The 16,937-nt window shown below is 38.2% G+C and overlaps 1 protein-coding gene across 2 annotated transcripts in view; it reads right to left on the bottom strand.

The window, feature by feature from the left end:
• Gyc88E (Guanylyl cyclase at 88E) overlaps positions 1-16,627 on the bottom strand; it is a 111,878-nt gene extending 95,251 nt beyond the window's left edge. For both annotated transcript variants that reach the window (XM_019058000.2, XM_019057998.2), the window contains exon 1: positions 16,491-16,627. The gene's annotated coding sequence lies outside the window, so the exon portion shown is untranslated. The remainder of the gene's footprint in view (positions 1-16,490) is intronic.
• Between the last annotated feature and the right edge of the window lie 310 nt (positions 16,628-16,937).

Genomic DNA, 16,937 nt, shown 5'->3' on the forward strand with positions numbered 1-16,937 from the left:
CTAATTCTCGAGCTAAATTAATTCCACTGCGGTTGAGGTTGAGGGACGGTGATTTGTTGGTTGACGCGACGCCTTCGCTGCATTTTCGGTTAGTTGAGATTTATGCCCCTCCCTGCTCGAAACACGCTCAACCGTTGAGCTCCGATCGATGGCTAAATTACCGACGCTCCAACTCTATTAGAGACAAGTATTTTAGAGATCCGCCAATATCCTACCGTGCCACAGTGGGCCGAGCCGATAGGAGAAGTCGGACAAAATTTGGAAACTTTAAAGGCTTATAACTCCGTTTATGACAAAACTTTAGGTAAGGTTCTAAAAGTAGTTCCATTGGTTTTCTCGTGAAATATTCTTCTATTCCCCCTTAAACTTTAAAATGTGAGGATATAAACATCACAATCCGCAGTTTTTGTCGAAAATTCCATGTCCTACTTGCCGCATTGACTTGATCCACTGTGCGTGCTAAGGAAAAACGCCGCATGAGTATTCGATTGTTGCCTAATTTCCTATCAGAAAGAATGTATTTATAAAGAGAGTTATGAATATTTTCCCTTGAAATTTTACGACACTTCCGATCAAATTACGAAAAAAATTCACTGAAAAATTGGAGGAAAAATATTTACAAATTTTCTTGAAAATTCGTGCTTTGTAAAAAGTAATCTGGCAATGGCGTTACCACTTATACGGCGTTCTATCTTAGGTCGGCGGGATACACTACCATGACAATAGGTAAAATGCTGTACGAGCCCCTGGACTTGACCGAATTTCCGCTAATAAAAATCGAATTTTCCGGTGTATACATGTTCATTTTTCTCCGAATTGGACACAGAATTTCATTCACAATTTGATTTGATCAGTCCGAAATTTTGAAAGAAAAAAAGTTAATGACTTATCTCAAAAATAAATATTTTGTCATAAGAAATCTGGCGACTTTTGAATGTTCATACGGCGTTTTTCTTTAGCACGACCGTTTACTGTCGAGCTGCCTGCCGCCGTGTCGAGGGAGCAGTAAAGCCCAAATTCTCGAAATCGATTTCGCTTGAAAGTTCGACGTGTTTAATTTAAATAAACTGCAAGCTGATCATTGAAATCGATAAAAAAAAAGTAGAGACAAATAAGACATGTAGAAAATGGAGGGCTCTTACTGGTGCGGAAGCGGGTGGTTAAAATGAACAAAGGAGGTACCTTAGTAATATAATAGCTAACAGCAACCCTCGAGAGGCCCTATAGGTAATCCATCATTTTACCCCTTAATCAGTCTATAACAACCACTCCTTTCAACCAAAAGGGTCGCACCATATCACCTTTGTCTTTTTTGTGTCTCACAGTTTTTATCGATTTCAATAATCAACCTACAGTTCATTTCAATTAGACAAGGTTAACTTCTACAGGTAGGATTGCTCTATTTTTCCTCTGTCTTCTTTCTTATCCTATCGTCTTGTCTATCAATTTCAATAATCAGTCCGATGACAAGAAACGAGAACCTGCTTCTCGGATTGGGCTTACTACACACAATGGAAAGCAGAAATCCGGAAAAAGCTCAACATAGATTTTGAAGAGCAACACGTATATGCTTTCAGCTAGTTGCATTTTGTATTATTCTGTTTGAGGGTCCTCAACTTGATGTTTTATCTTTGTGACAAAAAACGAAATAAATAACAAATAAAAAATAACTATATACTTTCAGCATTTATATTTTATGAGTTACATGAATGTCACCGATAAATAGCTCCACCAATCAGGCTTCCGAGAAATGTTATCACCGGAATACCCGTAGTGATATCACACCGCGGTTCGCAAATGGTCGAATCCCTGAACAAATGCGCCATCTCTGGACCAACAGCACACCCTCCGTTGTCAAATTGGTCTGACAAACGTCTGAATTTTATCGTTTTAACTTCGTATGATGGCCGAGACTTGGCGACGTCGAATTAAAAATTCTGAGGCCACATTTTCGGCGTGTGAGGGGCCTGCGAATGGCCGAATTATCGCGCTGATCGGGCCGCCAACCAGAAACTCGCGCGTCATACCCAACGTTGTCATATTTGAGAAATTCCACACATACCAAAAAAAAAAGAAAAAAAGAAAAAAAATCAAAAGCTAGATTTGCCACGATCAAAATGTACTACAAAATCTTATTTTCAACAATCTGGATGGTTCTTAAGCATTAAAAAAGATCCAATCATTTTTGTTTGTTTAAAAAATGTCGTCTCTTTTTTTATGCTACGATGCGAGTAGGTGTTCATAAAAATCACATCATCGATTTATTTGATTTCGGGCCGATACCGTAAATAATCTGTACATTATTATTACCACCAAGCGATAATGCGTGGTTAAAAATTTTGGAACATTGGAATTTCAAGCACTTAGTGTTCAACCTGGGATAAATATTAATATTGAAAGAACTAAAACTTATCGCATGGCACGGAGAAAAATTCCCTTTTGAATCAACAGGAAATCCTGTTTAAGATTACACGACAGTAATGTATTGTTGAAAAACAGGAAATCTTTATGTTTCAATTGGTAATCTTGTTATTTGAGAAAAGCGTCCGTCGCGCCATATTTACCACGTACTTATTTTTCAATACGAAATAGTTACAATAATTATTTTGTAACATTATAATCAATACGTGCGTTCCTGAACTTTCAATAGCATCTATGAGCCTTCAGGAGAAGATTAAAGATACACATGAACAGGATTACGCAATTAGGAATTACTATTTCTGACTCACGTTAGAAACAGCATAATGTACAATCAGGTCCCCTACGCGGATAGGTGATTTTATGCACGAGCTAGGATTGTAGTTCCTCATTGCAAAATTTGGTCCAAATGAACTATATTCAACGAAAAAAATCAAGTCTGTTTCAACCAAGACAAAGAGGATTACTGATTAATTTTTCCATTAAGGTCGACGTTAGAGATAAAGTTCAACATCTATTTTCACATTTTCATATTTTTCCTCCATTTTGAATGTTTCGAAGGAGAAAGTATGCGGCTGGTTGAGCTTAAAAATACTCTTCTCTCACTTTTCACCGCCACGTTATGATTTGTCCGTCATGATTTTGACTTTATGTTTTTCCTTTTCGTTCAATTCAGTTACAGTATCGGCTTGTCTCCACGGGACGTTTCATGAAATTTGTTCCAGAGAAAAATCTCACTTGTGAAGTTGGGTAAAATATTGAGTTGATCAAAAATAATCACAGTACCAACTAAGAGTACACAGTTCTTGTGGAGTCCCAGGAACGACTTCAATAGAAGAAGAAGAAATGTTGTTGTGTTTTCTAACGGGGGAAAAAACCTCGAGTTAGGTTCCTGCGATTCGAAATTGGGAAGAATCCCTTGAAACGTCCCGTGGAGACAAGGCATAAGAAAACGTTCGCGCGTGCCTCTACGACATAAGTGCGTGGGTGGACAGAGAGTTTTTCGTCACAAACTGGTGACATTGGAGCCCGGGAGCGGGCCGGAGATCGGAGAGAACCAGCTTATGGGACTCCGTCTGGAATATTGAATCATTTCGGCTATTTTTAACACCTTCAGGTGTTTAATATTTCAGCCGTGTGTGGTTTCTGTTTTTGTTTTTATTTCGACGTTGCAGGGCCAAGTACCCGCCAGGCGTACTAAGACGCAGCTCTTTGAGCCTCTCTCGTCTTCGCGTTTGTTATTTTCTCAAGCCAAAGAATAACTCAAATCACTCCTTTCAAACTCGGTCACCTCCTTACGCTGGCTAAAATTTGGCAATCCTTTTCATTTATTTTTGACGGAACGAGTCAAATGACTTTTTTTTAATTATAGGAATTACTCAGCCTATCGCAGATGCAATGAAATTCGTTTCTGGAGAAATGAATATTAATTACAATTCAAACTTTAATATATATTTTGAAGCACCAATACTTAATATTATTTGCTCTTTAGTAACATGAATTATTTTTCCATTTAATTACTCATTTAATTTCAAAAATATATAAGTTTCAATAATGTTAAGATGTATAGCATTTAACGTTGTAACTATTATAGTAATGATGTGGTCCTCTAATTCAAACTATGCTTTTATTGTTATAATCCGAACAATTTCACAATTAATCTCGTACGAGATTTATTTGATCATAATTTTAATTACTGTAATCCTGGTCATGTGCATCAAAAGTCAAAAAGTTAAGCGAGTCATTCGATGAGGTCGGACATGAAATTTTGAATAAAACGGCGAATTTTGGAGCTTATTACGTTAAATTTTGAATTTTAAGATGTGAATCTCGCAGGAAATATTACGTTGAAACCAATAGAACCACTTTTAAAACTCAGCGCTATGTAATAACGGAGTTATACGCTTTTTAAGTTTCCACATTTTGTTCGACTTCTCTTATTGACTCGTTCCCTTGTGGGACGCGAGTACCTATCTATTCGGATTTTCTCGTGAATTTAGCTGAAATAAGATTGTGTTTGTATTGAAAAAACAGAACAATGTCAGGAAATATTGCGCACAGTCAATTTTTCAGTCCCTGATGATTCCCAAAAATGCCCAATTTTTGCAGGTTTCACGCACTCCATGTCGTTAGCGATATATCGACGGTGAAACTACCAAACCACGTATCTCGTTTGCGGTGTTTAAAAATCTACGCTCACATTTTATTTTTTTGAAGTAGACCAAATCAATATCATTCCTTGAAATTTTCACGGAATTTTCTCCGCACAAAGAGGAAAAATCACAGAAATTTTCAAGACTGGATGTTAAGTAGTTTCTCATTTAAAAAATACAGTATGACAGGAAGTCTGCGACGTCGCAAACCGAGATACGTGGTTTGGTAGTTTCACCGACGATATACAAGTCCGTCCTACGAGTGGTGAAGTATCTGCTAAAGAATAGCATTACCATGTCAGTAATAAACGCGTTACAGTTTTCTGATAAAATTGGAGACTTTGGCAAGGCTTGAAGGCTCATACGGCGTTCTCCCTCAGCACGATAGAATAGGAGTCCCAACTCACTCACAAGCATTAGCCTAGTTCCAGGAGTCCATTGATCAGACAAGCGCTTTTCTTGTTTGTCATGGGTTCATCCCTCCCGATTCGGGGGCCTCCGGGACAAGGGACAAGGGATGATCCTCTCGAATGTGCTCGAATCCGCGCCTACGAACTCGCGCCGGTTGCCTGTCGCACAGTGGATCGAGTCAATGGAGGAAGTCTGACATGAAATTTTTGACAAAAATTGTACAATTTTACGTTCCTTCCGTCACAATTTTAATTTTTAGGAGTGATTTTTATAGAAAATTGTACAAGAAAACCCATTAAGCTATTTCGTTCGAGTTATACGCTTTTCAAGTTTTTAAATCATCTCTAGCATTGATTAGATCCACTGTGCGTGGCCCGTAGCCGTCGCCACTCTTCAATTAACATGCAAAATCCCTGGGCGTGGAGGGACCGAGAGGCGTCTTGTTCGGAGCCGTGCGCGGAAAAATTCGCTATAAATAATTCACATGATCGGGATCGGGCGACGGTAAAAAACAAAAAAACAAAACCGGGATGAATAATTCAATATTGATTGAAACAATTTTCGCGACGCTGACCACCGCGCCGCCGACGCCGGCCAAGGCTCGTGGGTGGGACCCGCGGGGGGTTGCGCATCGCCGTGGGGGTGGAAACATCCCCAAATCAAATCCGGGGACGGACCCTGTTTTCGGAGAGAGAATAAAGAGGGTCATGGCGGGTTTAGGATTCGACATCAAAGACACGTGAAAATCAGCCAGAGTCTTATCGGTTAGATCAGCTACCCTTTAAATTTGTCAACGTTTCCGGTAGTACTTTAAATTTTAGGCAATCGGCCACTCAACAAGGTACGAATTCAAGTATCCTCAGACATGTTTCATAAGTAGAATTTCACTTAAAATACGATTCTTGCATCGAAAATTACTGAAATTAACTACTAATTGAGATATTAACGTTTTTATTTTACCTCGATTACGGGAATTTCGAATTGCCCGGTCATAAGAAACGCAATTCTGTACGTGAGTCAAATCGCGCGTTACAACACTTTTGGCAGGCTTTTCAATCGAGCGTTGTTCCTTTTCCAACCTTTATCGTTTAAAGTGTAAACAATTTGCTACAGCTGAGCCAAAGCGTCAAGATTGAAGTCGCCAGATTTTCATATCAGAGAGATTGTCATGGTAAAGCTTAGTGTGCGATTTTACTCACGTAGATTTTTGTATTTTCATGAGCGGGAGGTTTGAATTCACACGTCAAGAAATATTAAATATCCTAATTAGGAGTTGATTTCAGTAATTTTCGGTGCACAAATTGTTATCTACGTAAAATTTTGGTTATAGGAAACATGTATCAGAATGTCTAACTTTATACCTTGCTTAGTGGGCCATTTTTGTTGTAGGCATGCACGAGACTAGGTGGCGATTAGGTGTCGCAGAGCGCCCTGGCGCGCTGTAAAGCGACTCGAATGTATGTATGCACGAGACTTACCTAATTACAAGAAGGGCAATGAAATGAGAGAAAAGAAAAAAATTAAGAAAAAATAAATTAAATTTTGCCAAACATATAGGCCATACTCATATCGTTTCTCCATAAATCGTGCGCTTATTGCCCGACTTCATTTTGGGAGGATAGGCAAGGAACATACTGGGAAGCACGAATGGGTGCCTATTCGAAGAACATACATTTCAATCGCCTCATAAGTTTCGATTCTACTGATATATTGTTAACCCTAATAGTGTGATTAAATGAATTAACTCAAATTAAATTATCCAGGTGTGAAATAAAATAAATTATCGAAGGGATAACAGCGTGTCCACCTCAAGTTCACCTCCAGTTTCGCTGCATGGGCAACGATCGTATATCAGAGAGCAGGAATCTATTTGAAGAACACTTATTGATCTCGCTCTCTGAGTCATTCTTGGACTTTCTTCACCTTGCCTTAAATATTCATATTCAACTATATTTTTCAATTAGATACCGCAATATTTTTGGCTCATTAAGCAAACAACATATGTGTCATTAGAGTTCATGCGGAGATAGGTGTTTTATAGGTGAGCCGGAATTGTTAATTCTCAATATTGCAAAATGTAGTCCATAATAAGAAGGTCAAAAGTAACCAATAAAACATTCCTCTACGTTTGAAAAAAATCAGGAAAGTAGCATGCCCCGTTTCTCCGTGGTTTGGACTATTTTCGTATCACTAAAAGTCACAAGGGGCTTGACGAAAAAAATCTCTATAAAATATCAATAGTATAAGATTGACTATTTTCCAATACTTTATGACCGTCGCAGGTAGGAAAAACAAAAGTCCACAGAGACAAAATTTTCAGAACTAGCGAATTTTGCAGGGTTGAGTCTAAAAATCGCTTTCTGAGATTTTGACCACATTGGACTACATTTTGCTACTTGGAACTACAATTTCTGATTCACTTAAGAAACAACGTATGTGTCATTAGTTTCTCAATGCACATGATGCGGATGAGCCAGAAATTTTAGTTCCTAACTGCAAAGTTCAGACAAATTGCAAACTTCCAACCACTTACACTCCGGTTCAATTTGATATTTTCGGGCGCTTTTTGTCCCAAAATGTAAGTGAAAGATCCTTCCATGTTCCGCTACCAAGAACTCAATATTGAGTCCTCGTCTAATAAACTCTCTTTCTCATGAACGGTCACATTTTTTCTGTTTTTTTTCTTCCGGCCGGTGAATTGGGTCCAATATCCCTCGGTCGAAAACGAAAGCTATACTGCCTTTCCAAGGAAAAACGCCGTATGAACTTTCGGGAGTTGCCAAATATCCCCTAATTAAGCAAGTATTTTCGAAGCAATTGATGCACATTTCTCCTTGAAATTTTCAGATATTTTAGATTTACGTGCGAACAAAATTGTGTGGATAATCAGGGAGAAAATATTCAGATTTTTCCCTGTGAATTCGGTGTTTATTGAGGGAAAATATGGCAACGCTTGAATGCTCAAACAGCGTTCTTCCTTAGCACGAAAGTATAGGTGGAGAGCTTTTCGGCGCGGCGCGGCACGGCACCTGCCCGCTTCTTATCGTTCGCGGGCCGGCCATTCATGCTTGACCGAGTATCGGAACTTATCTCTCGCGGTCATACTTCTGCTCAACCGCAGACCCATTAAAAAAACATATAGCGTCCCTTCGGATACCCCTGTCCCTGTCGTCCGCCGGGGGACCAGATTCCTCCAGGTGCATCGGAAACTGATAAAATTTCCATCCCGCTGCGTAGGAGTGTCATTTTGAGGAGGAAGAAGAGGAAGAGGTAAAAACGAGAAATAAAGAATAGAAAGTTTCTTACATGCAGTTTTGTCAGTGTGGGCACGGAAAAAAACTTACATCGTCACTTTCCGGCCAAAATATCACAAGCGCCATGCGATGTTTCAAAGTTTCCGTCGCAATTTTGTCATGGGAACGGAGTTCCCCATGATATTAGAATCGTTCCGTTGCTTTCGCTATGGGATTCCCTATACCTCTGCGACCTTGAGCGTTTCGCCCAGTCTCCGATTTTTGGTTGATTTTCCGATGTATCAAAAACCGTTGTATTTTTTAGCCAATCATGTCTCTACGTCAAGTTGTGTTGATTGCTAAAATTCGCTTTCAGCGAGTTTTTTTCCACCTTAAGATGTCGTGTCTGACTGGTAAATCTGCGCAGAACCACGAAGTTCCGTTTTTAGGCAAATTCTTTTTTTTTGGGAGGTTCTGATTGGTTATTTTTCGCCATCAGTTTTCTGTTCGTTGGTGCAAAAGATCGCCTACCTCGGTGTTCTTGAGAAGCCGCCATTATCCCACCTCAAATTTTAAACATAGATATAAAGAAATAATAACCATCGTACAAGGTGGAAAATTGCTCTGGAGGACCCGTTACGGATATATGAGCCAAAATCAGAACTCGATTGATGGATTTAATCCATGAATACAGAAATATTGCCTCAGCTTACTGCCGCGATCGCAAATGCATGGTGTGATGAACCTTGTGACATATGACAGCATAGGTAAACAATGTCTCACAGAGTAATGCGCTTTAATCCGATGTCTCTTATGACGCCAGTGGCCGAACTGCCGAAATCTCAAGGTCGTCTTTTGTGAAGCCCCGCTCAGCGTCCGAGATCACTTAACTGTGCTATTTTCTCCCATCGCTCTCATACGGCGAGATGGCCCAGTCAGCAGAGACTCCATTCTGCCGTCGGGTAAATGTCACTTTTTATGCGAGCGGGGGTTCGAATCTCGCAGGGGATAGTTAATTTTTACTGGTTGTATTGAATGTTTTAGACCAATCATCAAACAATAATTAATACTTGGCAACTTAGGAAGCACATAGGTCCCTTATGATGCGTATTCAGGCATATGTGTAGAGTAAAAATATCATACGTAGGGTGTCCCAAAAGTACCGGGACTGGTTCTGTAACTTCAAAAGTAAGATAGATACAGACATGATTTTGGTCTCATTTTAAAGATCAACTCAATACCTATCGATTAAAACCAAGATCAGCTCAATCGAATAAAAATTGACCGAGTTATGACAATTTGAAATTAGTGAGGAAAGTTTACCCCTACGGTTTTTAGGAAGATTTTTCGCTTACCAGGATTCAAAAAGTTAATATTCGTATCCACTTTCCTCCGAATCTTCCATAACTTCCTTTTGCTTTTCAAAGTACCGTCAATCAAACCGGATGCACTTTTTCATGCGCTCTTGCCACTTATCCAACATTGTTTTCCTGAATTCTTCCTCTGGGATGGCGTTGAAAAAGTTTTGAATTGCATTCTGGATTTCGGTCTTCGATACGAATCTTCGTCCGCGAAGCTCCTTTTTAAGTGTAGGAAACATCCAAAAATGACATGGAGCCAAGTCAGGGCTGTAAGGGGGATGAGGGATTGTTTCAACTCCATTTTTACTCATAAATTCACGTGTTAAGCTCGATGTGTGAGGCCGCGCTTGTCTTGATGGAGTATCCACGAAGCTTTCAAGTCCGACCGTTTCCGGGAAATGTGCATTCTCAACTCCTTTAGCACTTTGCAATAATACGCACTGTCAACTGTTGTGTTTGATGGTACAAAATGTTGATAAGTGACACCTCGAAAATGAAAAAAACACAATAAGCATCACTTTATAGGCCGACTTTTCGATTTACGGCGATGAAGAATCTTCCTTAAAAACCGTATAGGCGTAAACTTTCCTCGCTGATTTCAAAGTGCCATAACTTGGTCAATTTTTATCCGATTGAGCTGATCTTGGTTTTAATTGATAGGTATTGAGTTGATCTTTAAAATGAGATCAAGATCATGTCTGTATCCATCTTACTTTCGAAGTTACAGAACAAGTCCCGGTGCTTTTGGGACACCTTTTGTATACTTTACGCCGAATAAGCGAACCTGAAACTTAAATGCGGTAACTTCCGAAAACCATAAATAATCCAACGAAAATAAATAATTGGTACATAACAGCTTTCTTGTATGCAAAGAAAATAATTAAAAATGTTAAAAAAGAGATGTCAACACAAAATTACATAGCCCCTTCAATTCAGAAGATACTACAAACGAACTGTACCTTAACATTTTCATATCCCAGAAGCTAACGTTCCCATGACGAATATTGCTATCGCTAGCGATTGCAAAATCCAATTTGTTATTTTTTAACAGAGTAATTGTTGGTTAAATCTGTTTGAAAACTTCACTAAATTTCATCGGCAGTACGAAGAAAATTCAGTGACATTTTCGGACAGCTTTGTTGAACAATTTCTCCGTGAAAAAAGTAAAGTGGCGGCGGAAATTTTGAAACGTCGCATGGTGCTTGTGATACTTCGGCCGGAAGATGAAGACATGTGCCGTCCGCGGGAAAAATGGCCTTAGCCCATTGAGGCAAAGTTCGTCGTTTAACTCACGAAAGAACGTAACTAAATTTCAATGTTGCCAAATGTCCCGGCGGAAATTACATTTCAAGCAGGATCATCTCGGGAATTTCGCAACATTTTGGACAAGAGTATGAGGTATTTGAGTGACGGAGGAAACTACCCACTGGGGTATCGATACCCACCGTCCAATTATTCCGTTTTATTATGATATTTTTAGCAACGTTCCTTTATTTCGCTTTCATAGAGGGATCAGGTGAACCCTATACTAACAAACCAAAATATTGTTCACCTTACAGGATTGTCATCGATAGATTTGGGCGCACAATTGGACTACATTTTACAATAAGGAGCCACCATTTGAGGCTCATTTATAAATCCACCTATCTGCATGTGGAAACTGATGGTACATGTTTTTTTTTCGTTTCTAAAATAATCCCTAAACTATAGTTCCTAATTGCAAAATGTAGTCAAATTGAAATGATACCGCTACAACATCAAATCTTAGGGTGAGTTTTCAAGCATACGCGAGAGGCTATGAGAGGTTTAACTTCCAGGAATCTTGCTGGAAACGCTCTTTTAGGAGGAGAGAGGGTTGATTATTTGAATGTATTAATGAGAAAAGACATTAATGCGAACTTGGATAAAATGAAAAAGAGCTATGCTGCAAGCGAGCCCTATGCAGATATATTTCATATTGACTTCATTCATTTAGAGATAGTTTCTTTCAGCATAAATACATCCATCTCAGCGTCGAAGGTTCTTCCGTGAAGGGTAATTTTTGTAAATCTACCCCTCCCTGTGTTGTGAGGGGCCTCAAAGTGCTCACTTTCTCAATCAAGCGCCTAGATGCAGATTTCTGAGAACAGTAATTATGATTGGAGATGATGCGAGGGGCACTGACGTGACCTTTACATCTTCAATGGCAGCTTAACCATTTCACTGAATTCGTATTTTCTTCAAGGAGAGGATCGTTGCGTTGTTTCGTTCAAAAATAATTATTTTTTCCCCCGATTGTAAGATAATTGAAGTTTCCGACGAACGAAGGAGGCGAGTACGGTTTTTTAGTCTCCAGAAAAACAAGTTTTACTCTCTTGCTCCTCTTGTAGGGATAGGAAGCCTTGCCATCCTCGTTGAAGGTTGAAAAACTACATTGAATCTGACGAGTCATTTAAAGTTTAAACCGAATTTCTCCGAGCTGAAAACTGAGATTCCAAAAACTTTCTTTTTGTTCGCTTTTATTATGTTCGTTGTAAAGTTTACTTTGAGACGTGTTTTCAAAATAACCCACGTCTCAATTTTTTGTAAAATTCTACCAATCTCTTTCATTCCCGGGGGGCCTCAACCATTTCGGTGTCGTCTTTAAAATTTAGCAATAATGTTTTTTCTCTCATGGATGTGAGAAAAGATGAAAATGAAAAAGAAGAATGAACGGAGAAGGAGTAAAAGAAGAGAAGAGAAAATGCAAAACGAAAAGCTACTCCTTTTTTAAAACGCATTTTTAGTTAGACGGGATTCTAAAAAGTAAAAAATTGATATTATTTTCATAATAGCTTTTATTTCTGTTAATGCTATTCCTTTTTCTGTTGTTTTTATAATCATATTTATGTGCTTTATAAATATTACTTTTTTCAGTAAGTTTAAATTTTTTATAAATCACATATATCTTACTATTTGCTTAATTTTATTATTTCCATTAGTTATTTTAAATCTATTGTCAGTTTTAACTGTAGTCATAATAATTAAAATTAAGATCACTAGATTTAATTTTTCTGTAATTGAAAGATAAACTACATCTTTATTTATATCAATTAGCCAGAATAGTTTGTTACCCAGGATTACAGATAGTGCAAGTAAAAATATTTTTCTCAAGGTTTTGTTGTTATTTTCCTTTTTTAGTTTTTTAATTTAAGATTTTTATTTAAATTGGACACATTCATATAAACAAATAACTACGTAACGTAAATAAGCACTAAAGTTGTGTCTTAAAAAAGCAATTTGGAAAGTACGTGTAGCATCTTTTTTCATACGTTGAAACTATAAAAAGAGTGCCCCGTAAAGGCACGACGCGGTGCTATGCGACGCGGCGTGTATGTCAACGCCTTGATGCAACTATTCGCGCTTGATGGATGTCCGTATTGCATACCCGAAAAATTGAAGGCGTTTTGGTTTCTCTTGCCCTCCTGTTGTGAAGTCCGATCAGCACACAGCATGGTGCATCCCTAGGTATTGGCTCCGATCGAGGGATTAATTGGTGCAACTTGTCGTACGAACAAATGAAAAGAGCAATTGGACGACATTAACCAAAATCGATCGCATTTCTTGTTGCCTCATTTCAACTCAAATTTAATTTTTTATTTATGAAAAAGAATCCACATGCAACTTCTATACTTTTGCATTAAAATTTGAACACAAAAATTTCAGCCAGAATGTTGCTAGCTTTTTTTTTTATTAAAAAACAAAGTACAAAATTAAGCAACGGGAAGAAAGGTTGATTCCAGATAACATTTTTTGATAAATTCGGGTTTCTTTAGATTATTTGCGACAACTAACGGAACTATTAAATATTATTTGGCGTGCAGTATTTTATTCACCTTCCACAGAGAATTTTAAAAACAAGTATAAAAACTACGACAACACGAAGCTATTATATTGAGTCATAATTCAGAGTACATATTAGTAAACCGAATATAATATGTACAGTGTCTTTAATACATTATATTGAGATAGTTAGTTAGTTAGTTGAATAAATTCGACGATTAGCAACTATGGCTTTTACGTTGGAGTCCAGGAAATGACCTTAAATGTTAATTGATTTAAGACGTTTTTACACTTTATATCTTCACGCATGTAGCCAGCTGATAAAGAAAATAAACGGTTCTTAGTAGGTAAATCTTTTCCTTTTTAATTCAAAACAAAAGAAAAATTTTAAAACAAAATAATAAATATATTGTCGATAAAACCTGAATTTTTAAAAATATTTCGAGGAGAATTTTTATATTTTGTACAAATGGAGAATTTGCACGCAATTTTTTTATTGCTTCATCTGAAAGTGCCTAATGAGCTGAGTTCGCAATATTTTTCATAATTTTTTTCTGACATGGGAAATTGGAGAAAAATTGATTTAAAAGTGAGAAAATGTGCCGCCTTGTGACGTCATCTGGCGGCATTTCCCATTTAAACACATGTATTTTAGCAGAATCGGTCATTTTGTCATATCTCCTCTAATAATTGCTCAATTTATGAATCAAGGGTATCTTCGTGTTCAGTTCACTCAGAGGATTCCACTTAAACAGGAAATTCATCAAATTTCAGACCCTTGCAAATTCTCCATTATTTAACTTGAACATATAGTGTGAGTTATCTTGCTAATAATAACGGTGCATTTATCTCTTTTTAAGCTTAATCTCCCACACAAGTTTGGAGATCTTCTGGATTATAGCGACAAAAATACGCACAGTCTAGAATTTTCTCAACAAGCTTTCAGAAATAATTTCTTTTGCGATATAATTTTGACCAATTAACATATTGACGATTTTGACAATATGTTTAAAATATCGTCGTGATACAGCCATTTACAGGGCTTTCCCTCCTCAAGAAAATTGGTTAATTTTCCTTAAACGAGGCCCAAAAGAATTCGTGGGAAAAAATGGGGAACGATGAAGTGAGATTGGACAACAACGTAATAACGCTCAACTCCTCCACATTAATTTCCAGTTAGTGAGCAGCTGCTAAGGGCTGTTCTTTTTTCATGCTCGTTGAAATTTCCAACACCAGCCCCGCTTGCATTTCCCGCCGACTGGTGTCGCTTGTTTACCGCGCCTCTATGAAGAATAGATCTCTTGAAATGATACTCGCCGTTCCACGGAATATTCCCTCTAACTGTTTCATTTTTATCAAGACCTGAGTGCATTAGGCTGAAAATTGTTGCCGTTCATTCCCTCACCACCTGAATTCTCACACTCTCTTAACTTTTTGATGAGAGGCATTCGTTTATTTACGCCAGGGAGAGGTGGAATGAGGCTTGGAGCTTCAAGAAATAATGAGAGCAGATCAGGGGACCTAATAAAGGGAATGCAATTGGAAGGGGAGCAAAGTTGGAATAAATTTTAAAATTTGGATGAATATACGACGTAATTGGGACCTAGCTTACCGGAAAGGAACCAACATTTTTGTCAGGTCTCAGAAGCGACAAATTAATGTGTCATTAATCGGTCCATTTACTTAAATCGCGTCGTGCAAAAACTGTTATTGCTCACTTTTAGAACTCGATTTTTCTAAGTTGATTATAATTTTCAAAATATGGAGAAAAAACTAATTTAAGGGCCACTTAAATCCCAAAAAGGGCCATTCCACCACTTCCATGATTGTATCGATTCTTGATAAATATTATAATACTAAGTGAATAATAAATTTAAAAAAAAAAAAAAAAAAAACTAAGAGCTCGAAAATGGGCATTGGCGTTTTTAGCACTGTCACTTATCAAGCTACTAATAGCAACAGATACTTTTTAAGATTTTTTTGAGAAAGGTCCTCCACCGACCAAGGCCTACTTTCCTTTAAATATCCTTTTTTTCCTCTTCTTCTTTCTTTTAACGATTTTCTGACCTCTTTTCGCCGCAACAGGTTCCATATTCTTCTCCTATCATTTTTTGAGGAATCTGCCTGCAGGAAGCCCGAGTCCTCCTTCCTTCTTATGTTTTTCTCAACGCACTAAATAAACAACCTCTCATTACAAATTGAAGAAAATCGAGAAAATTTGAAGCGTTTGAGGATAAATGCCAATGATTTTCTAGGTCAAAATCATATTAGATACTTTTGCAGATTTTTAGAAAAAATGTCTTCCATGGACTAAGGTCTCTTTTCCTGTAGATGGAATTTTTGGCTATTTTTATATATTGATACGTTTTTTGCGGGGATAATTATAACGTGATTTGTAGGCAGCCTTTCGTTGAAAATTGAAGAAAAAGTGAAAATTCAAAGGGCTAGAGAAATAATTTCAACAATTTTTTGGGTCCAAATTACGTTGGATACTTTTTCAAAAGTTTTGGAAAAATATGTTTTTATAGACGAAGGCCTCTCTTCCTATAGATGAGATTTTCATAGGGCGAAAATTTTTTGCGGGGTTCCTTAATGCATGATTTATTGACGGTCTCTCGTTGAAAATTGAAGACAGTGAGAAAATTCAAAGAGTTAGATAATAAATGCGACCGTTTTTCTGGGTCCAAATTCAATACGACACTTCTTCAGGTTTTTTGAAAAATCTCTTCCATAGACTAGAGCCTCTTTTCCTGTAGATTGAACTTTTTAAACACTTTTTTTTCACTTTCAAAATGTTTTACTAGGTACAACAACCCGTCGGCAAACGCCGATCTCTTCCATTGACAAAGGTTTATGTTCCTGTAGATGGAATTTATAAAATGTTTGATTTATTTTAGACTTTTTCCTGTAGATGGGACTTTCTAAACAATTTTGTTTTACTTTCAAAATGTTTTACTGGGTACGATAACCCTTCGGCAAGCGCCGATTCCTTCCATTGACAAAGGTTTATGTTTCTATAAATGGATTTTATAAAATGTTTTCTTTATTTTTGAATTTTTTACGGTGTTCAAAACCTTAATGTGAGTGACGTAACTGTTGCATGAAGAGCTTACCTCGCCGAAGGGCCGGAGCGGGTTCGCCGAGGCGGGCGGGGGCAGGCAGGGATGCAGGGACTCGGGACGACACTCCGCGGAAGCCCGAAAGGACACTTGGCGACAATTCGGCCCGCAACGCGATAGTGCGATCACACCGACGCCGCAACACTCGCCGCACCCGCCAGGCAGCACGCCGGAGCAACGCAGCACCCCCCCCCCCCCCTCTCACAACCCCCGATCGGCCGCGCAGGTCCCCCCCCCCCCCCCCTGCTGCACCTTAAGCGGCGTGGGTGGTTTCGACACCCTCGAAATTTTGACGAACCTTTGGGGAAAGGAGGGTACGTTTCAAGTTAACCTATAGTCAAACAACAGCAAGTCTATACAAGTCAAAATTTGGGCTCCTAAGCCCAAAAGGGCAGCCAACTTTCTGTCACGAAAAACACTAGAAATATGTTTTTTTTAAAA

This window comes from Bemisia tabaci, chromosome 7, assembly GCF_918797505.1.
Source record: "Bemisia tabaci chromosome 7, PGI_BMITA_v3".
In the NCBI taxonomy this organism is placed as follows: domain Eukaryota; kingdom Metazoa; phylum Arthropoda; class Insecta; order Hemiptera; family Aleyrodidae; genus Bemisia; species Bemisia tabaci.